We start from the raw sequence: 24091 nt of genomic DNA, 5'->3' as shown, positions 1-24091 counted from the left end.
TAAAAAAATAATATTTGAGTCAGTCTCAAAACATTTGTCCATGACTGTAGAGGTCACTAGAGTGCTCTCTGTATTACATAGAGGTCACTAGAGTGCTCTCTGTATTACATAGAGGTCACTAGAGTGCTCTCTATATTACATAGAGGTCACTAGAGTGCTCTCTGTATTATAGCTCTTTGACATAACATTCATTGTCTATATAACAATTCCCCCCCCCCCCCCACCATTAAACAAATCACACCTCCACAGTCTTAGAAAATAGCTATACAGCAAACAGCATGCATATAAACTAACTGCAATGTATATGTGCATTTCTTACAGGTAAAAAAATGCAATAAAAGGTCTATTATTGATATATCACTTATTCAGTTGCTTTCTTCCTTTAACATCAGACACATGTGAAATAATATGAAATATGAATGCCCTGCAATTATTTAAGGTGAATGCCTTATGCCTGTTTACCATATTAGCCACATATTTTGATACACGGTTACACTACAAGAAGTTTACAGGCATGCTGCACATTTACATAGTAAGAACCACATGTGTGCAGCATTCATTTGGATAGGCAGCATCTGGGTGGGGGCGTGACCACAGCATGTTGGGGGCATGGGCACACCCAGGTGGGTGTGCCTAGTGCTTTTGAAGCACTAGGTAGTCCTATTCTGTCCTCCCCTCTCCTCCAAACTCCTTCATTGACGTGTGCATCAGTGCACATGGCACCCATTGACTGCAGCTGTGAACAAAATACCTACCAACTATCCCACCAATCGGGACAAAGCTTCCCCGATCGGGGTGGTGGGACAGAACTAGAGATGGTCACTGACCCCCGTGTTTTGGTTTTGGATTCGGTTTTGGATCTGGATTACCGTCGTGTTTTGGTTTTGGTTTTGGTTTTGCAAAACCGCCATTGCGTGTTTTGGTTTTGGTTTTGGTTTTGTTTGGTTTTGTTTTGCTATTTTTTTGGAAAATCCATGTTTTTGGGCCTAAATTAACCCAATTTAGTGCTCCAACTGTTTTAGAGACAAGCAATCTAATTGTTGAGGTAATAAATCATCCAAAAAAACAGTTTAATTCTTCGTTGGTAGGCCTATTCTACACACAAAACAGATTGTCTTCCTCTCCATCTATGCATATTGGCAATGCAGCCATCGTCTTTGAATGTATATTACACCCTACACTTATAGTTAAATATGTAAAGAAATGGAAAAAGCCAGTTTGGTTTCTGTCTCTCAAGGCCCCCCTCCACTTGTATAAAATACCAAAAAATTCAGCCATTATAGACTGTACAATATTAATTGACATGGAGAAAGCCAGTTTGGTTTCTGTCTCTCTAGGCCCCCCTCCACTTGTATAAAATACTAAAAAATTCAGCCAATATAGACTGTACAATATAAATTGAAATGGACAAAGGCAGTTTGGTATCTGTCTGCATCAGATCCTCTCTCCACTAGGAGTAAAATAGAAAACTATTCAGCCGTTATATAATCTAGAATATAAATAGAAATTGAGAAAGGCAATTTGGTATCTGTCTGCATCATAATCATCAACATCATCATTAGCGCCCTCGTCGCCTACACAAATCTCCCCCTCATCCTCTTCTAATTCCAAAGTGGCATCCTCAATTTGGGTATCACCGGCTACACTCGGGCTATTAAGGCATACATCAGCAGAATGCTCACGATTAGACATCCCACTGTTGGATGGACTCTCCACAGGGATTGTTGTCATTTGTGAATCAGAGCAAATATTCTCCTGTAATGCCTCACTGTTATCTTGCAGCTCGGCTTTGACGCGTAACAGTAGTTGTGCACCAATTGTAGGCTGGGTAACTTTTTGGGATCTGCCACTAATAGCCAAAGGTGAAGGCCTCATTCTCTCTTTGCCACTGCGTGTGTAGAATGGCATGCTTGCAATTTTTTTTTTATCGTCACTTAACTTTTGCTCAGTTACACTTCTTTTTCGCTTCAATACAGTAAATTTTTTTTTTGTTTTTGTTTTTTGCACTAATTTGAAAACACTCTGTTGTTTGACATCGCCTTGGCCAGACGACGTACTGGGAACACTAACATCAGGACTGGTGACAGAACCTGGTTGCTCATTCAGATCATATGTGGACTGCTTTGAATCCATTCTGAGCGCAAACCACTGGGGGTGCTAAAAATTATTTAGTAGATTCTGCTGACAGTTATGACTTTTGACAGCCAGAAATATTAATGCACAATTAGGGAGGACACCCCAAAAGCACTGAGGTGTGCTAAAAATTATTTAGTAGATACTGCTGACAGAAATGACTTTTGACAGCCAGAAATATTAATGCACAATTAGGGAGGACACCCCAAAAGCACTGAGGAGTGCTACAAATTATTTAGTAGATACTGCTGACAGATATGACTTTTGACAGCCAGAAATATTAATGCACAATTAGGGAGGACACCCCAAAAGCACTGAGGAGTGCTACAAATTATTTAGTAGATACTGCTGACAGATATGACTTTTGACAGCCAGAAATATTAATGCACAATTAGGGAGGACACCCCAAAAGCACTGAGGTGTGCTAAAAATTATTTAGTAGATACTGCTGACAGAAATGACTTTTGACAGCCAGAAATATTAATGCACAATTAGGGAGGACACCCCAAAAGCACTGAGGAGTGCTACAAATTATTTAGTAGATACTGCTGACAGATATGACTTTTGACAGCCAGAAATATTAATGCACAATTAGGGAGGACACCCCAAAAGCACTGAGGAGTGCTACAAATTATTTAGTAGATACTGCTGACAGATATGACTTTTGACAGCCAGAAATATTAATGCACAATTAGGGAGGACACCCCAAAAGCACTGAGGTGTGCTAAAAAATATTTAGTAGATACTGCTGACAGATATGACTTTTGACAGCCAGAAATATTAATGCACAATTAGGGAGGACACCCCAAAAGCACTGAGGAGTGCTAAAAAATATTTAGTAGATACTGCTGACAGATATGACTTTTGACAGCCAGAAATATTTATGCACAATTATGGGGGACACCCCAAAAGCGCTGGGGAGTGCCAAATATGAAGAAAAAATAATAAACCTCTATCCTCCTCTCTGCACTAGCGATTTTGGTTAGAGCAATTGCAAGAACAATATGGTATTCTCTGTCCCTGCTCTAATTAGCCTATGACTACACCCTGCTCTCTCCCTCTGTCAAATGCGATGGATTGCTGTGGAGGCGTGTATTTATAAAGTTGAAGTATCGCGAGAACCGAGCCCCGAGATCCGACGACGTCACAATGACGTTCGGCCTTGATTTGGATTCGGAATGGGCGGGAGAGTACCGAGCTGCTCAGCTCGGTACTCGGATACCCAAAGTTCGGGTGGGTTCGGTTCTCGGAGAACCGGACCCGCCCATCTCTAGACAGAACCCACAAATCGGGACTGACCCGCCTAAATTTGGATGGTGGTGAGGTATGCTTGGGTACTAGTTGCAATATAGCCATGTAGTATGTTATAACTAGCTGCCCTGGCATTCCTAGACAGAGTCTGCAACTAACATGTATAAAAGTGAAATGCAGAAAACTAATATAAAGTAGAGCTATGGGAAAATTACATAATTGTGATGACAGATTCCACATGATACTAACAATAATAAATGCATTATAACAATTATACCATGATAGAATAAAGTACCCCACTCAATAAAAGCTTAGACTAAAAGGAAAAAGAAATGTACGATGAGAAAGTATTTGTGCATTGTAAAGCAGTTATGGTAAGAGATCAGTAGAGTACATTACGGAATTAGGTTGTACATTTGCTTGAAGGAATGAGTCTCAGAGAGTGTTTAAAGACTTGGGGGCCGATTTAATCCTTACCTATGTGTTCAGGGGGTGCCTTTAGAATGTTCGTGAAGGCACTCCATGGCGATGCGATATCTCAGATTTCTCTTTGCACCCCAATGAGGTGCACAGGAAAATCTGCATTGATGGGGCACGGTAGTATCCGTAATGTGCACAGCCAGACATTGCGGTGATGCCCAGCGGCACATCACTAGGAATCAGTTCCTCGGAGACTCCATAAGTGTCTGGTAACTTGAAGAAAAAAGTTCCAAAAGATAGCTTCAGCACGAGAAAAGACCTTGGGCTAGATTTACTAAGCTGCGGGTTTGAAAAAGTGGGGATGTTGCCTATAGCAACCAATCAGATTCTAGTTTTCATTTATTTAGAACCTTCTACCAAATGACAGCTAGAATCTGATTGGTTGCTATAGGCAACATCCCCACTTTTTCAAACCCGCAGCTTAGTAAATCTAGCCCCTTGAGTGGTAAGTGAGATGAGATTTCATCATGGGAATTAAAGGGAGAATGGTCTGCAAAAAAAACAAAACATCTATTTTAATACTTTCCTATACAGGGATGAATTGGCAATTTAAAGTAGCTTTGAAAAATATTGCAAAAATGCATGTTGGCGGCAGGCCAAATTGACCATAGGCAGTGCCCAAGTGAGCGGAGGTGGGGAATCGCTTATGCTGCCACTGTGAGGGAGGGGGGACAGCTTTAGACCAGTGGATTCCAATTTTTTTCAGTTCAAGGCACCCTTAGGGTCTCCAAAATTATTTCAAGGCACCCCTAAGCCAAAATAATTACGAAGTAGTCCCCCCGCCTTGCTTACCACTGGCCCTGGCCCGAGACACCCCTGTGAGATCTCCAAGGCACCCCAGGGGGTCTAGGCACACAATTTGGGAACCACTGCTTTAGACAGTATTAGGCAGCCCACCAACCTCTAAAATACTATCAATGCTATGAGCCTGACTGTCCCTGCAAACAGGAAGACCCCCCGACCCTTCTAAGTCCATCTATCAAGCCGTACAAAATTTGTCCACTCCACACGATGGATTTCACAGTGCGACATAAACTTGTACCCCGTCCCCTGAATTGGGTGCACTGATAGCAATTTTTCATTTTGTCACTTTACAGCGGCATTTCCACTACTTCTCCAGTTTTCAAATTATCCCCCCGTGTCACCCGGATCAGAGATCATTTTTGATCGGCAAAACACTTTTTTTTTGTTGAATGTTTAACCACATGTAAGTGTTACATTTCATCATTAACCACAGGACACTTCTTTACCATATCTAGACTTTTGCAAGACAGCACAACAGATATTATTCATTCTAAGAATAAGTAGGAGGCATGAAGATTAAATTAGACTGGTGTACAAAGACAAACACAGCTATGTCTTACATTCGGCAGCGCACCTACATTTAATAAATACATTTCATAATACAATGATGCAACATGAAGAAGTATAATTGTATATGAGACAGATGGATGCAGTAATTAACCTCTTATTGACCAGGGCACTCTGTTGTTTCCTGACACATGTTAGCATCTTTCTGGTTGAATCACAATAGCATTTGTGCTTGCAGCAATATCAGGGTGAATTTTATGTTGATTATTGTTCATGACAGTTAGTGCTTTCTTTTTGTAGCGTTTGAAGAGCTGTAGGGTATAATTCATTAAAGATAGTAAATGCCGATATGCAGGGCCGCCGAGAGGGGGGGGGGGGGGCGGTCTTGCCAGGGGGCCGGGCCCTCGCTTCTACTTTTTTAATTGTAATTTATTTATTTTTTATCTTGCGTTTTTATATATGTACCATATATACTCGTGTATAAGTCGAGTTTTGCAGCATATTTTTCTATGCTGAAAAAGCCCCCTCGGCTTATACACGGGTGAACTTACCTGGTCTCCGGTCCCTTGGCTCTTAACTTCCGCAGTGGAACGCATGTGCGTTCCAAATGCTGAACTTCCTGTCAGCGGAACGCACATGCGTTCCACTGTGGGCGTAAGTAAACTTTCACTTTTTTTCCTTGACATCTACAACCCTCCATAAGCACACCAGTGACCTGGTTAGGTGGGGTGGAGCATGTTTTCTGGACGATACCTGGATGTAATTGGGGGGACAGTGCTGTTATAGCCAATCTCTCCTGTTTCATCAAGCTCTTTCCCTCGTCACACACAGCGTTGCCCCATAGAGCTCATGCATGTTGAATCGGGCCTGCATGAGTCTTCATCACTGGTATGTTGTCCGTTTACAGCTACTGTTGTCTTATCTGAGCTCTGCTACTGTGCGTCATGGGATTACAGAGATTTTACCCTGAGACTGCTGTTCTCTATCAGATGCTGTTTCCCCTTTATCAGATTTAAGCCCTAGTGTGTGAATCAGCCAAGATGTAATGATGGCTCATGCGCTGACACAGATCAAATGTGCTGTTAGCTGTGAAATGATATCACATTCTCCCAGTCACGCAGAAGATATCTGTTTTAGAAATGGGGAAAAAAATATATATATTTGTGAGTCTTATTTCATGATCCTCATCCTGAGCTCATATCAGATAGTGTACGGATGTTTATTTGCATTTAATGTAGTGATGCTAATGTCAGTGTATTATTTGTAAGTAATTAGGAAACAGCTTTAGAGGTTGTTTTTTTTTTTATTATGTCCTATTCCAGAGTTTTTTGTGTTGATCAGGGGTTAGAATCCCCCAATACATCAGTTTTGATGTCTTGATGTAAGAAAATTAAAAGGTAAAAAAAAAAGCCAAAGGGGGAATACTCTTATAAGACTCATATACAAACCAATTAATTTAAACAGAGGAAATAAAAATATTTGACACTTTAAATAAATGCAGCCTTGGTGTTCCTCAATGTCAGCAGTTATATAGAACATAAGCGAGGATGAAACCAAAGGATGAATGTTTAAAGTGGACGAGGTTTGACCATGCCCATTGGTGATGATATCACTTGTGAAAGTCACGCACATTAATGCAAATGTGTGGCTAGACCATGATCTAGCTGCATGGGGGAATGCAAGCTGGTGTGCATTGTCCTGGAAAATGCAAGTCTCTCTCTCTCTCTCTCTCTCTCTCTCTCTCTCTCTCTCCCCCCCCCCCATAACAACTGTCAAATACAAAAAAATACTGTCATGCATTATGTAGGCCGTAGTAGGGAAAAGGATTTATTTCAGAGGTTTGCCATTTGTGTCTCTCTGCTGTTGTTGAACAACAAATAGCTGGAAGTAACTGCACCTGCATCTCTTTCTAGCTAGACCCTGGTTACTGACAGAAGATAACCACATTGGGTGGCAGTAAATCATTCTGTAAGTGTCTCCTGGCCTTTGTTACTTCTGTCACCTGGATTACAGATGCTGACCTTAGGCTGTGCATTTACCACTAGCTGCTGCATTTCCCACCCTAGGCTTATACTCGAGTCAATAATTTTTCCCAGTTTTTTGGTGGTATAATTAGGTGCCTCGGCTTATATTCGGGTCGACTTATACTCGAGTATATTCCGTATTTTATTTTTTTTCCGCGGCAGGGGGGGGGGGGGGGGAAGGGGTCAGTTCGTTGGTGGGGGGAGCTGGAACAATAAAATTAAAAAAAACAAAAAAAATACTCACGTGACCGCGGCGCTGCGTCCCTCCTCTCCTCTTCTCCATTCACACTGACTGTTGGGCGTGACGTCATCAAGTCACGCCCGTCAGTCAGTGAGGAGCGCCGGACAAGACACAGCTAGAAGGAAGAAGAGAAGACAGAAGAAAAGAAGAAAAAAAGAAAGAAGCTGACAGGAGGTAAGTAAAGAAACAGAGAGGCAAGGGGAGGAAAGGGACAGTGCTATAAAGAAGGGGGAGTAAAACAACGGGGGAGAGAGGCTGAGAATAAATAAAAAAGGGGAGAGGAACAGAATAAATAAAAAAGGGGAGAGAAACATAGAATAAATAAAAAAGTGGATAGAAGCACAGAGTTAAAAAAAAAAGGGGAGAGGCACATTTAATAGTGGGGACTATTAATTTAGGATGGGGTGGTTTGGGGGCTATTGAATATGGGGGTGAGTTTATGGAGAATGAGGTCTATTTATTAAATGTGACTATGAATTTATTAATGGCAGTAATAATGATTTGGGGAAATAGGTATTGCTGGGGCTGTTTGCAGGAAGGGAATAGGTTTATGTATTAAATGTGAATACTATTATTTTAATGTTGGGGCTGGAGGAAGGCCTAATTATTAATCGTGGGTGCTATTGATTTAACGCCGGGGCTGGCTATAATTTTCTAAATGTAGCCATTTTTTTCCCAAATAGGTCCTCCAACATTCCAGGATCCGGACAAGCCGCAACTAAAGAAAGCAGCAGTCATAGGTGGTGAAAGTGAGAAGAACAGGTAGGAGAGAGCAGCACAGTGTGTGAAATGTTGTGATTCTAGTAGGGACAATACCAATTTTTGGTGAGTGTCGTGCCCAATGTAAGGTGCAGGCCAAGACTGAACTCTCTGTGTACACACTGCATTCTTTCTATTCTACACTGTGGTGCTAGATGTCTTAAAAGTCAGCAGTGCTGGGACATATGTGACGCTCTGGTGAATTCAGGACCTAGTGATTTTGATGTGCTAGCCACACCCCAACGGCGCATTGCCATGCCCCCAAATGTATGACCACCCCCCTGGAATTTTTTGCACCGCCGTTGGGCTAGCCATGCCCCAACGGCGCATTGACACGCCCCTGAATGTCTGACCACACCCTCGAAATTTTTTGCGCCGCAAATTTTTTTTAGGGCTTACTCGACTATGAGGGGGGCCCCATGAATTTGTTGTACCCGGGCCCTGAATTCCTCTTGGCAGCCCTGCCGATATGTGCCACATTTTGCCAGTGAAGGCAGCAACTTCCAATTCATTTTGGATGCAAAGGACCCTTACTACAGCCTATGATTCCATGGGCGGAACGGGGAGTGGACTGGGCGTTGGCGGGTAGTCAGTGCATGGTAAGGGCGTGCCAAGCTGGAGCGCACGCAGCAGCGCCTGATTCAAGCTTTGGGCATCTCTCAGGTACGTGCTTTTCTGTTGTATCACTTGCACCAGCTACAGGTCAGGTGTAAGTGCCGATTACTAGTGATGATTACTAGTGGGCAGCACGGTGGCTTAGTGGCCAGCACTTCTGTCTCACAGACCTGGGGTCATGAGTTCAATTCCTAATCATGACCTTATCTGTGTGGAGTTTGCATGTTGTCCCTGTGTTTGCCTGGGTTTCCTCTAGGTGGTCCTGTTTCCTCCCACAGGGAATTTAGACTGTAAGCTCCAATGGGGCAGGGACTGATGTGAGTGAGTTCTCTGTATAGCGCTGCAGAATCAGTGACGCTATATAAACAGCTGATAATGATCATGTTCTAGAACTTGAGAAGGGGTGTCAGATACCACCATAATATAATATATGCCCATTGGGAAGTTTTCTCTTTTCCTGTGCTATTGTAATATGACTAGTTACAAGCGGCTCACAGTTTCTATTCAGAGGCAACCTTCACCACATAGAGGGGTAGATTTGCTATAGCTTCTAAAAATTAAAAGTGGAGGCGTTGCCCATAGCAACCAATCAGAATCTAAGTATCATTTACCTTGTTCATTCTAAACAGATTATATTTAGAATCGAATTGGTTGCTATGGGCAACACTCCCCTTCTCTTTTTTCTTATATCAGATGTCATTTATTTAATTCTTATAATGATTACATAACGAATGGTGATTCAAACACTTCATAATTCTAACAAAAAACATATCAGTGCCTTTCTTCATTAAAAATACTTTTTTTTTTAACCTACCAGTTTTCAACATTTTTGTAGACCTCGCTATGAATTTACTAATGAACTAAAGAAACTATTTTGGAGATATTTTTATCTGTGAGACATCAATTTATTGGTAAACCAATATCAATTTGGAGATTTTGGAGATTAAACTGGTGGATACTTTTAATTTGTGATTTACTTATTGGTTGTTGGTGAGATTTATGGTTTTCGGAAGCAAACAAAGCTAGTATTTGAGATGAGTATATATTACAGGCTGTGTATTACTGAGCTGAATAACAAACATGACATCACTGAAGTGTTCATATAACACTTCATTGCATATTTTACTTGCTTCATATTCATATTCCATTACGACTCTGAGATAAAGATGAAGGAGGAGAACCATCCATCTGTAACGTAGTGCGGATATAATTCATTAATAGAGCTCCGTAATGATAAGGGGACATCACTGATCATTATATTGTACTTTCGTTGTTCATAGTTTAAAAATTTAATTTTGGGGTTAAACGGTTCTTCTTCCAAGGAACTTGGGGCCTATTTGTTACCGCCACTTATTATGGCAATAAAACATTCCCTTTGGACCGAATTTAACAATGATTTATCACCATAGCAGCTGGCACGGAAAATACTACCCATAGGGGCACAGTTTGGTTCTATTGATCATTTGTTGCTGGGATGTGTGGAAATGGAAGTCCAGTTTGAGCTTTTATAAAGAAAAGAAAATTTTATAAAGAAAATTTCTACATATTTACTATGTGGACAAAAGTGTTTGGACGCTTGACCATTACACCAACAGGGACTGTAATGACATTGTATTCCACTACATATACTTTAATATGGAGTTGGTCCCCCTTTTGCAGTGATAACAGCTTCCACTGTTCTTGGAAGGCTTTCCACAAGATGTTGGAGTGTTTCTGTGGGAATTTGTGCCCGTTCATTCTGTAGAGCATTTATGAGGTCAGGCACTGATGTTGGACAAGAAGGCCTGGCTCACAATCTCTGCTCCAGTTCATCCCAAAGGTATTCGATGGGGTTAACGTCAGGGCTCTGTGCAGGCCAGTCAATTTTTTCAACACAGAACTCATCAAACCATGTCTTTGTAGACCTTGCTTTGTGCACTGGGACACATACATGTTGGAATAGAAATGGGCCTTCCCCAAACTGTTGCCACAAAGTTGGAAGCATAGCATTGTACAAAATGACTTGGTATATTGAAGCATTAAGATTGCCCTTCACTGGAGATAAGGGGCCTAGCCCAAACCCTGAAAAACAGCCCCATATCATTATCCCTCCTCCACCAAACTTCACAGTTGGCATAATACAATCAGGCAGGTAACATTCTCCCGGCATCCGCCAAAACCAGACTCGCTAATCTGACTGCCTGAGAAACGTGATATGTCACTTCACAGAACACTTTTCCACTGATCCACATTTATCATCATCATCAGCAGCTATTTGTATAACGTCACTAATTCCGCAGCTCCGTACAGAGAACTCACTCACATCAGTCCCTGTCCAATTGGAGCTTACAGAAGTGTCCGTGTGCTTTACACCACTCCATCCGACGCTTGGCATTGGTATTGGTGATGTGCGTCTTGCATGCAGATGCAAAGTTTTGTGCTTACATTAATGCCAGTGGAGGTTTGGAACTCTTCAGTTATGGATTTAGCAGAGCGTGGGCGACTTTTATGCACCATGCACCTTAGCAGTCGTTGACAACACTCAGTGATTTAACATGGTCTTCCAAATCATTGTTGTTTCCACTTTCTAATAATCTCACTTACAGTTGACTGTGGAATATCCATCAGGGATGAAATTTCACGAACCGTCTTATAGTAAAGGCAGCATCCTATCACAGTACCACGCATCCTATCACAGTACCACACATTCTATCACAGTACCACACATCCTATCACAGTACCACGCATCCTATCACAGTACCACGCATCCTATCACAGTACCACGCATCCTATCACAGTACCACGCATCCTATCACAGTACCACGCATCCTATCACAGTACCACGCATCCTATCACAGTACCACGCATCCTACCACAGTACCACGCATCCTATCACAGTACCACGCATCCTATCACAGTACCACACATCCTATCCCAGTACCACGCATCCTATCCCAGTACCACGCATCCTATCCCAGTACCACGCATCCTATCCCAGTACCACGCATCCTATCACAGTACCACGCATCCTATCACAGTACCACGCATCCTATCACAGTACCACGCATCCTATCACAGTACCACGCATCCTATCACAGTACCACACATCCTATCACAGTACCACACATCCTATCACAGTACCACACATCCTATCACAGTACCACACATCCTATCCCAGTACCACGCATCCTATCACAGTACCACACATCCTATCACAGTACCACACATCCTATCACAGTACCACACATCCTATCACAGTACCACGCTCCAAGTCACTGAGCTCTTCAGAACGACCCATTTTGTTTAATCACAAATGTTTGCAAATGGAGACTGCATGGCTAAGTGTCTGATTTTATATACCTCTGGCAACATGGGCGGATTGAAACACCTCAGTTCAATAATTAACAGGTGTGGCCAAATACTTTCATCCATATAGTGTGTATATATATATCGGTAGATATAGAAGTTATATTATATCAAATTGTTTTTTATTTTCCCTCAAAATAATAATATTTATATTCTGGGAATGGCAGGCTGACCTGCACTGGAAGAATTGTGCCGTTAGAATGCCTAGCATGCTCTGAATGCTGACTTCAGCACTTTAAGTGCCACATAGTGGTCCAAACAGATTTCAATGGGAAAAGGGGCTTTAGTGGGGTCATATGAGCCAGCGATTTTGGTTTGGGGGTCAATTTGTTGCCTAAGTGTGGAAGAAAAATAAATGTACGCTATGATTGAAGTGTGTAGAGGGGTGGTAATCTTGTAGAATAGCGTATGAAGGCTAAGAAGGAGGCTCAGGAATTTTATAAGCTTGCCTAAAGGGGTGTGTTTCAGGGAGTGAAATCATTGTGGAATGAGGGAGGGAATCCCCCAGAGTGGTTGCAGACAAAAATAGACTTACAAACGGGATTTTGGAGCAGGTGATGAGTGTGTATGAGAGATGCAGATTTTGGGCAAAGCTGGGGTGTTGAGTTGAGAGATTGAAACAAGGATAGGTGCAGTTTTCTTAATGATTTGTATGTTAAATTAAGTATTTTAGATTGGATTTGGAAAAATACAGACAAAAAATGCAGAGATTGACAGGAAGGAGCAGCAATAGCCAATCCCTTAGAATGAGTCTAACAGAAAGTAAAAGAGTCTAACAGAGAAAGCTGCCAGTCTAACAGAGAATGATGCCAGTTTACTTAAAGAGAGCTGCCAGAATCACAGAGGAAAATGTCAGTGTCAGAATGAGAGCTGCCATTTCCAGAGGGGAATCTGCCAGTATCAGAGAGTAAGCTGCCAGAGATAAAGAGCAAGCTGCCAGAGATCCATAAGGAGTCTAAATCTAATTGAAAGAGAGCCCAGGTCCAATCCAGATTGAGTCTAGATCCAATCCAGAGGTGCAGAGGGACTCTAGATCTGAAGCAGGGGGGACTCAAGATCTGGTCCAGTAGGAGTCTATAGGAGGGGAAGTAGGATGAGAGGCAACGACTGGGATGAAGAAGAGAACTGATGGTGGCCCTGGCTGAGTTAAAAGGGGGGCTGTTCTGTCTGTCCAGAACTGTGGACAGAGCAGTAGTTTAAGAAAAAGACTGAAAAGCTGAAATAAAAGGGGGTAGCAGCCTTGTTTCACTGTCCACCATGTGCGTTCCCAGCCAGACCCGCAAACCCACAAAGTAGGCACAGATTAATATTGTAAAATATATAGAATTACATTTACTGTCACATTTACTACACTTTTAACAACATGCATTCACCAAGTGTGACCAGCCTGGCAGACTGCACAATGTGACAGTTCCCATCACTGAATGAAATGTAGGGCAAGTAAATTCATCAAGAGGATGTTATGCATTTGCAATTTTTTTTTTCCACTTTTCTGCAGTGGAAATGAAAGTTCACAGGTTTGTTCATCGCACTGACTGTTAATGTACTGGCATTTGAGGTAAATGTGACAAATTTGCAAGTTGTCTTTCAATAATTTCCGCAGTGAGCACTCAAACCTCGGATGTAGCGGTGGCCAGTCAGAGTGTGTGTGAAGTGTGTTCTAAAGCCACATCAAAGAGGTGTGGCCTGGCAGGATTTATAATACAGCCACATAGGCATAGGAGCTTTCCAATTATCTCACCTACGTACAACACACAAGAATGAGTCGGCTGAGAAATAGGCTACGGTGGCGGGTAAGACCTTTACATCTCTTTGCTTTGATAAATTGTGCAGATGCTTTTTAATTTTTTTCATGAAGTCAACACAGGGATTAAGTCGTTCCACCAAAATTTGTGGACATTGTGCTGTTTAGCTGGTCCATCTACGCCCATGGGACATGACACCGTTTGCGTGAGCCGCGGGACACTACAGAGCGTGTACAAATGTATACTGAACATGAGTTTATGTTTGTAGTTTCGTGAGAATTGTATTAAATATACAGACTAATAAAATATACCGAGCAGTCGGTCAATTTTGAAGAACAGTAATGTTTCTAGGGTCAATACTGTCCATCTTTAAATGCTAGGACTGTTCTTGGAAATTAGAGACTGTTGACAGATATGGCTCACAGTTCAGAAGAAAGGAAAGGAATGTTTATTACCTCATTTTAACATAGAGTTGCCCCCCGACTAATATTTCGGTGCCAATCTTATTAGTAGAACAAGATGGAGGATGGATATTTTTCCTCAAAAAACGTGGTGTCCCTATCCCTGGATGAAAATTTGTGATTTGTCTGAAAGTATCTGAAGATAAATCAAGGTTCTATATGTAATTATTTTTAGGAAGAGCATTTCTTACTATACTGATATTCATTACAGAAGATGAATGATGTAGGCAGGTTGGTATTCACAGAAAAGTCAAGCGGGACCAGGGTTCGGGCATCAGCAATGCAGGGCCAGCTTCCTGTTACATCACTTTACAACATTTTAAGGGACAGTGGAAAACATGCAGCTTCTGCAGCTCTTTTGCCATTTGCACTGATATTTGTAGAAATGAGCCCATTTTTATGGGGAAGTGTACGGATATGCAGAGCATAATGGCACTATGTGGAATGTAGCAATTTCCAACCTCTACCAGTTACACAGAGGAAATCTAAGAGGGTATCTTTGTTACAGGGGCAACATCGTAGCCATAAAGCTCCTAATGAGGGATATTGTTGCCATTGTTTTAGGTGTAGTCTCCAATGTTGACATTTACAGTAACAAATAAACAACATTTCCTGATTCAATAGAGTTTCACAAGCTCCCTACTTAATGTGGACATAATACATAATTTAGCTTTTTTTCTTGTTGCCCTTCTGTCAATTTGCATTCTTTAATTTCCTGCTGGTTTTACGTGCAAAAGGCAAAGAGGAGACAGACTTAGAAATCATTCTAATAGCTTAAAAAGAAAGATGGCCTCCACCAATGCAGATTTTGGGGAATTGAATTTTAAATTAGAACATTACTTTATAAGACCCAGTTAACTGAAATAAACCTCTATTTCATGTTTTAAGGACATATCGATGGCTATTTATTGCTATCAGATGCACTTTAATGGAAGAATTGATATAAGGCAGAAATAAAATTAATTATTTAGAATATATATTTTATATTTAATCAATATATAATATCAAAATAACCGTAGGCGTAGATATGAGAAAACTACAGACTTAAATAAAACATTTGTGCAAATCGATTCACATGTTTTATTTCAGGTTCCAACAGAAATAGTCATTTAAAAATACTTTTTTGTGTGTAAAACGGCATTTACGGTGTCACTTTTAGTTACTATTTATGAAATAATCTCCCAAAAGTAAATTTGATATGGTCGATTTCACCAGAATCTGACAAATTCCAAAATGTGACTAATTGTTTCACCAGGATTTACTCTAATAGTCAGGTGCACCTTCAAGGTCAGAACTAAGTGCCTGACCGTATTATTCCACACGGCACATATACCGTCATCCAAATCTCCTATAATTAATTTCAAATAACAAAACATTGTAACTATTTGCACAAAGGAGGGTCATCTGTTCCTTCAAAGTTCGCTTTGTGTTTATTTTCAGCTATCCGTCAAAGGGACTTCCCATTCTGATTTCATTTATTTTCTTGTCTATGCACTTTTACTAAATATTTAGCTTTTGCTGTCTATCGTCTTCTGCGCTAACTAACCCTATATTTACAGAGACAGCGTTTAGGGTGGGCACACAGAGAAATTGCCCAGACCCACAAGCTTTGCTTTTATATATATATATATATATATATATATATATATATATAGATATATTTTTATCATTTTAATAGTAACATCTATGTTAAAGAGCAGGTCCAGCTGCAGGATCATGGGATTTAATCAGTGAGTGCAGAGTCCTGTTCGCTGCCTTGGCTGATCAACATGGCAGTGTAGGGGGGATTGAGATGGTAAAGTAGTGGAAGTGTGAACACAATGTCATTTAAGCATCTCCGTCCCTCTTTCTGGTATATACAGAGACGTTGTTGCTGAAAGGACACTGAGAGAAAATTCAGTGGCTTGTTGGGGGGGGGGGGGGGGTGTGATTGTTTGGACCAATAGGAGTTTATTGCTGTGATATAATTATGTGGGCACCTTTGCTGGTCTGGTATACCCCCCTACAATCTGTCTCTGCCCATCCCTTTATCTGCTGGACCCGTGTGCCCACCTTGGTCATATATGGTTGGTCCATTTGCTTCTGTTATAATCCAAAGCTGCCAGGCACCCTATGCAGATGGGGTGCCCGATCCCCCTCCTCTCAGTGCCCTTGGGTATATAATCCTGGGCACCTCTGCTGGCTATTATATTATTATCAGTTATTTTTATAGCACCTACATATTACAAAGCACTCTTCAGATAATATTCACATCAGATCCTTCCCCACTTGAGCTTACAGTCTATATTCCCTACCACACACACACACACACACACACACACACACACAAACTCCACATAGTTAGGCCATGATAGGAATCGAACCCCTGACGTCAGTTCTGTTGGCAGCAATGCTAACCACTGTGCCACAGTGCTGCCCACTTATATAAACCTTTGTGCATCTCTGCTGGACTGGCTTATAATCCTGTGGCCTCTTCTGCTAATATTTAAACATGATTTTTTTAAAGGTTTCTGTGAATGCATCTAGACAATTATGGGCCACACTGCAAAATTCTGCAAAATTCTTGTGCATGATGGGGGTGGGTGAGCTGAATGGAAACAGGGGTCTGCAGACCCTTAAGTCATAATGAGAAGAGCTTAGCATTGCGCAGTGTCTACACAGTACCTGATTAGTGCTGTAATAGTCAGATCGTTATGTGTAAATAAATGATTGATCTGGTCTGTATCATACTAACAGCGAGATGGGATCCAAAAAGCTTGTACCAGTCACACCAAGGGGAGGAGTACAAAAAAAATGCCAATGAAACAGATAGCGGTCGGAGGACCCCCTGATATTGTGATTAATCCACTAATATCTGTGCTTAAAATTTTGCATCTAAATAAAATGCTAATAAATTATCCCTTCTTCTTTTTTGTAATCGCTATGGGCTTCTTTTTTAACATGGTGCAAGGAGCAGTGATGTGATGTAACCCCTAGAAGCCAATCAGTTATTTGACCACACTAGTCATTCTCTAAACGGCAATAAACAGTGTAATCTGAATGGTTGCCATGGGTTACAGAACCTTTCCCTGTACAGCAATGTCCATACATACCCCCTTTATATCTCCTTTGTTACTATGGGATACATGTTCATTGCGTTGAATACGTGAATCACTTGCAATAGTCACGATTTGGTCGGGACTGTCAGGTGTAGTTTGGTCAGATCGGGGAACATGGTTTGAGTGGATAAGTGCCGGGGTCTTATGTGTCTTGATGTTGATTTTTAAAATGTCAGGAGATAAATGTAAAAAATGAATCTTCTAACAATCACACACGTGTATAAGGAAAAGTCCTCAAACCAAGACATGATTTGTGAGATTTACCATTGTAAATAATCTTATTGTCATCAATTACAGTGTCCTACAACATACTAACTGATAGGAAAACTAGTAAGAAAAGCAAAAACGTCGCTCCCCATTATTTCACATATAGATCAATAACGTATATTTTACTTTCACAAATTAACTGATATATACAGTCCCTACGGTTAACGATTCCCAGAAAAGTCCCATTTTTTTTTTTTAACACTTAAATCTCTCAGAATACTTTTACTTCCCCAGAACAGAGCAGAATGAACAGAAATATTTGGTACAGGATTCCATCACCGTTTGATTGCATTTGGCAGCCCCCCCCCCCCAAAAAAAAGCAGCAGCACCCAAAATACTGTGGAAACCCCTCACTGCCCCCTTGTTTGTCCAGCCGGCACTGAAAATAACATCAGGATAGAGAACGCAACTTTTGATGTAAAGTATTAGGATGGAGACTGTAATGAGTATAGGAGGGAGACTATTGGTGTTCAAGCTAATCAAAGGACGAATAATGAGAATTATGGGCATTTGTTTCTGTTATGTAAAATGGTTAATAAGCAAGCTGTGGCCTTTCATCCCCAAACTCCGTAGTATTATGAATGGTCCTCCTCTCTCTGAGCCCGATTCATTAAGGAAAGTTAAGTAAATAAAAATGTGTAAGTAGTCTCCTGGACAAAACCATGTTACAATGCAAGGGGTGCAAACTAGTTTTCTATTTTGCACATAAGTTAAATACTGACTGTTTTTCATGTAGCACACAAATATCAACGTTAAATTTCAATGTACAAATAAGCTATCAAGTATTTGTGTGCTACAGGAAAAATCAGACAGTATTTAACTTATGTGCAAAATAGAAAACTGGTTTGCACCCTTTGCATCGTAACATGGTTTTGTCCAGGACACTACCTACTCAATTTTTTACCTTAACTTTCCTTAATGAACCAGGCCCTCTAAGTGACATAGCGAGGAGGCAGAAATGTCTCCAAAGTGCACTTTACAAAAGTGTAAATGTCACATCAAACCACAACCTCCTCCCACCTGCTTCATTATAATAAATATTCTGGGCTTGAGTCATTAAGGAGAGCAAAGCATAAAAAAGAGTAATTTTGCACCTGGGCAAAACCATGTTGCATTGGAGGGGGAGGTAAATTTAAATGTGGGGACAGATTTATACCTGGGGTAGGGCATGTCCTAGATCAACTTTAAGTTTCAGTGTAAAATTAAAGCTATCAAGTATTTGTGTGCTACATGAAAAAGCAGCCAGTATTTAACTTGCATGCAAAATATTAAACTAATGTTCACCCCTTGCATTGTAACATGGTTTGTCCAGGAGCAAACTTACTCCTTTTTTTGCTTTGCTCTCCTTAATGACTTAGGCCCTTTCTGTTTTTCCCCTAAACTACTGCACAATTTACCCAGTATTCGAGGTGAATGCACAAACCGCACTGATCAGTGGCCTTGCTTTGATATTTCTGTAGCTATTTTAGTATATATTCCTATTATTTGAAAATACAAAGTAACCACCTAAGTACTTCACAAATCCTTGTATTTTTTTGCTTTGTGGTAGGATATAAACCATAGCATGAAAATACACTGCAGCTCAATTAATATATTACCTCCCTACACCACTAAAGACAGCTATAGCTTCTCCCGTCTTTAGTGTCCTGATGAGATTTGATACAGGTAAAAAGCTGGGGATGCAGTCATTTGTGTAACAAATCTACCCCAAATGGCTTAAAAAGTGTGTGTGTGGGGGGTATTGAAATTGCAAGAAAGTGAACTAAAAAAACATGTATATTTATTTTTTTCTAAAAAACACCAATAAATACTTTGTGACTTTTGCTTTGGCATCAATCCACTTTTCAAAAACACGAAAAAGTACGATTCTACTCTTTGGTTTTCATTAAAAAATCTGCACTTTTAAATGATAATGCGCTTTTTTTTTTTTTAATGCATAAAATGTGTAGGAATAATATGAATAGTCTGACAGAGCATGCCAGTAGACAACCTTTCACAAGTGCTACTAAGGGGGCACATCATTTCAATCAGGGGACTATCCTCTTTTAAATGAGGGAACCCAATATTTTCTTGGAGCCAAGATCTGAGCATTACAACAACCATCCCCCATCCCTGGGCTGCTTAATTATTTCTGTAGTGTATAATATTATTGTCTGGTGATCACATGTGGTCACTAGACATTAACTTTTAAGGGACCATATATTTTGAAAGAGGGGACTTCCCTCTCTGCCCCTGTGACTCTAGGTGCCAGGATGGAAGATATCGGGCACTTTTAGTGCCCTCACCTATCCCATGATTCTTTAGATTTTTTTCTGTAGAGACTGAGGGCTGTGATTTCATGGCACAATAATGTCATCATTCGTAACAATTCACAACGCCCCCGACAAACAATATTGGGTGGGAGGCAGGTATTATATTTTCAGCTTTGAAACTCCATGAGTGCTAAGGACAATTGGGACTCATCCATGGCACTTTAAGGGTACATGTGAAGGATGAGTTCTGAACAAGTTGATATATCACCAAGTGTAAAAAGGAAAAGTGCATATCTGAATGAGTCTTTTTATGTGGATTTTAACTTTAATCAAACGGCTGGTGACATCCATCCTACCTAGTGTTGCAAATGATAGTTTCGCCATTTATAAACAGAAGTGGATTATTTGTTGTGGTACTAGAATAGCACCCATTGCTGTCCCACTTATCCTTAATGCTGTAGGAATATACCTAAAAGGAAAACTGGACCAGCAATAGTTTAAATCCAGGGTTATCAGAACAGTGTAATCTGCAAACACATGATTTAGTTGGTTTTTTTGTGAGCGCTGTGCTTTCTATAAGGTTTGTCCACAGTTTAGCAGAACATTTCTCCAAATTAACTGCTGTGATCCAGGCAGTGTCTCATTAAAAGGGGTTTTCTAGTCAAATTATTATTATTATTATTATTATTATTATTATTATTATTTCTAGATTGTACGCTCCTTTGAGCAGGGTCATCTCTCTTCCTGTCTCCACCACTTTCAACTCTGCTCTCCAGCTATCAGCCCTCCTCCTCGAGGACCCTCTTCCCCCCGTCCCCCCATCCCCTCTCGCTCCCTCCTCTCCCTCTGGGAGTTTCCCTGTCACCCATGTCCTCCCTCCTGGGCTCCATCGTATGCGGACTCTCCCCTCCCCCTACCCTAGCGTTGAGCTCATTGAGTTACTGTGATTATTGTTTACTGTACTGTGCTGTCTCATCTCGTATTGTAATTCTGTTTGTCCCTGTACGGCGCCACGGACACCTAGTGGCGCCCTATAAACAAAAATTAATAATAATAATAATAATAATACTATTATTATTATTATTATTTTAAATTTGGCTATGACACCCATCATAGCAATTATTTCATTTTAATTGTACTTTCCTATCTGGTGATCCACAGCTGATCATGGTCAACCTACTTGTCAAATTCATTATCATGCAAGCTCAGAGCAGGAAGGTTAGAGGAGGTTCGCCAGATAGGTAGGAACAAATACAAAATGATGACAATTCTAAGAGTGATGGCGTTTATATGAGTGGAAGCCCCTCTTAAAGCCTAGTGGAACATATGTGTGGCGGTAGGAAACATAGAGCATTATAAAGAGTAGGTGCTGGCTGTGGAATTGGGTGCATCCCTGGATTCATGTAAGACCTTCCCTCTCTCGCAGGTCCTGGCTATCGCAGCTATTCTGTTGCTGACCCATCCAGCAGACAGCGCTAAAAATCCCAAAACAAAGGATAGATCTCCCAAGAATAAAAAGTGTCCGGACTGCATCCAAGTGCGGGTGGACTCCAGGATAAATATGCATGCAAACACAAATCACATCAGGAACTTCCCAAGCAGATCCATCGTCCCCTTCAAGTACCAGTAAGATGAAAACAATTATTATTTATGGAATTGTATTTATACTTTAATCCTAATTTTATTGTCTATCAGTTTTAGTGTGTTTTAACTTTTTTTAAAAAAAATCCTGTGTTGGCCACCTCTGCCGTTCTGTTATCAGACATCTTAGGGGGGTATTCAATTGTCCGCGAGTTTTGTTTTTTTTTAGACCGCATTAAGTCATTATAACTCTCTTTTTTATAATTTTCGAGCTGGTTATCTTTAAAATGGAATTGAATCGCGGGTAAACGCTATGGTTTTTTTCATGAAACAGTCCTCTCGCGCTCCAGTAGAAGTTCTAATGAAAGCATAGTGTGTGCGAGAGGCAGCCACGTTAAAAGCTATTCAATTGTTTTTTAACACGGCGCGTTAAATAGGCCAATATGCTGTTTTATCTCGCACCTCTTAAAAAATATTTGAAATCATGTAATAATGAATAATAAAAAGATAAAACATCTTTATCAGTAATACCTAACATGTACAAGTAGATTTTCTTATGAAAAAAAAACCCATAAAAATAAAATCACTAATTATTATATCTATGTATGTTTTTGATACAAATATGAATGTAGTAATGTGTTTTGACATGGTATAGATGATTCTATGGTAAAAAAAATAGTTCAATAAAAAAAATATGCTAAAGAAAGTACTGTAATGTAGATATTATCAATGTGTAATGCAATCTAATGTATGGAAATGTATGCAAAACCTTTTTTTTGTGTTATACATGACCACATTAAAACTCCCCTTCACTCCCCTAAAAACTCGCAAACACAATGATTAACGAGCGGGGGCAGCATTCCCTCTTTTTCAATTGAATTGCACGAGTTTTCGCACTGCGCTAACTATAAACGGTCGCTATAGCAGTTAAAAACCCGCGGGAGATTTTTTTTTTTTTAACGCTGCAGGGAAAAAAAAAACTTGCGGACAATTGAATGTACCTTTGTTATTTGTCTAATGTTAAAGGATAAATATACCTTTTTTATAGGATTTAGGATAGGATATACGAATTTCCTATCTTGGTGGTAGCAATTCTGCTTGCAGAGATCTCAGTCAAGATGCTATTGTTTCACTTCTCTTTCCCATAATCCCTTAATCTCCTCCCAGACATCTTCTGATAATCCTATTGGAATGTGAGAATCCTTTTGACAATACAATAGTTTGGGGGGTGTGGCCTAATGATAAGCTTTGTCTGTGAGGGCGTTGCTGATGTCAACTGGGGGCGTGGTTAGGTCCAGAAACAACCATAAATGTTAAAGAGCAGTCAAAGAGATAATAGAGACAAAGCCCTTACTTTGCACAGGGCAATAACATAAAATGATGCCTAGAATATACTCTCCTGTGCTAGACACAATGAAGAACATTTTTCAGGATAATGTGCTTTTAACATAAATTTCTGTATCAATGAGTGGGGACAAGTTCCAATAAACCCTATTAAAAATGTATTCTCAAAAATAGCTGCCCCCATGTGGCATTGATGTCTTTTGTACGGCAAAACCTGTGATCTATGCCTAATAATTCTTTACCTTCAGTGCTACAAGTTGTCCATTCATTGAAATGTTTAATTCCTTGCTTTGTTTCTACAGTAATATCAGCAACCCTAAGGGGATACCGAGTCTGATTTCTGGAGTCATTTGTTCAGATAAATGCCTGGGACATGATCCCGACATGAACGCAGTTCCCATTACAAGGACCATCCATTACCTGCGGAAAGAAAAGAACATCTATGTGCTTGAGGAGATGAACATAGATGTTGGATGCACCTGTGTCTCTCCGGAAGTGAAGGAGCAGCTACACCTCAGAAATAGGCATTGAAATGTAACAAGGAACTTGCAATACTTGGGTGGGAATTGAGCCCCCTCCCGAGAGTTCTAAACGAGTAACTGAAGGATTGGAAAGGAGGTTCTGTTGTGTTACCCTAACAAATGTGAGATGCTGAGGGAAGGAATGACCTAAGCCGTAGATCGCCCATGTAATCATTCTCTACATCAAACACACAATGACTATCTACAACAGTGGCTTCCAGAGATGATATAAATTATAACTATCAACAGTCTGTAATATATTGTGTACAAATAAATATAATTTAATTTTGAAACTGATTTCATTAGTGGGGTAAAAAAGTGTTTTTTGTTTTATGTACTGTTTTACTAAAATGCTACTAATTGAATTTTGATTAAAGAACTCCGCTATCAAGCCATATTTCCTTAACAACAATCCCTCTCCTAGTAGACCACAGGGTTCCATACCCAGGTCCACAGGGTTTCCTGGGTATGGATAATAGTCTTTGGGTAATTGCCAAAGGAGTTGATCATCTCCATCAATAATTACCCAATACTGTGTTATTGAATACATATTGTCCCATGATTCACCTTTCATTGTTATTGTTATCATCTTAAAGGGTTAAAGTGTAATTACCATTCACAAAGACAATCTGATACTGGATGTTGTCTATCAATAGTCACAGG

The 24091-nt window shown here is 40.4% G+C and overlaps 1 long non-coding RNA gene across 1 annotated transcript; it reads left to right on the top strand.

The window, feature by feature from the left end:
• Positions 1-13899: 13899 nt before the first annotated feature.
• LOC142142607 (uncharacterized) lies at positions 13900-23688 on the top strand. Its single transcript, XR_012689238.1, has 3 exons — positions 13900-13952; positions 21409-21608; positions 23210-23688. It is a non-coding gene; the product is annotated as an uncharacterized LOC142142607 (long non-coding RNA).
• Positions 23689-24091: the final 403 nt, after the last annotated feature.

The sequence above is a fragment of the Mixophyes fleayi genome, chromosome 3, assembly GCF_038048845.1.
Source record: "Mixophyes fleayi isolate aMixFle1 chromosome 3, aMixFle1.hap1, whole genome shotgun sequence".
Lineage (NCBI taxonomy): Eukaryota > Metazoa > Chordata > Amphibia > Anura > Limnodynastidae > Mixophyes > Mixophyes fleayi.
This window is presented reverse-complemented; position numbering and strand designations above follow the sequence as displayed.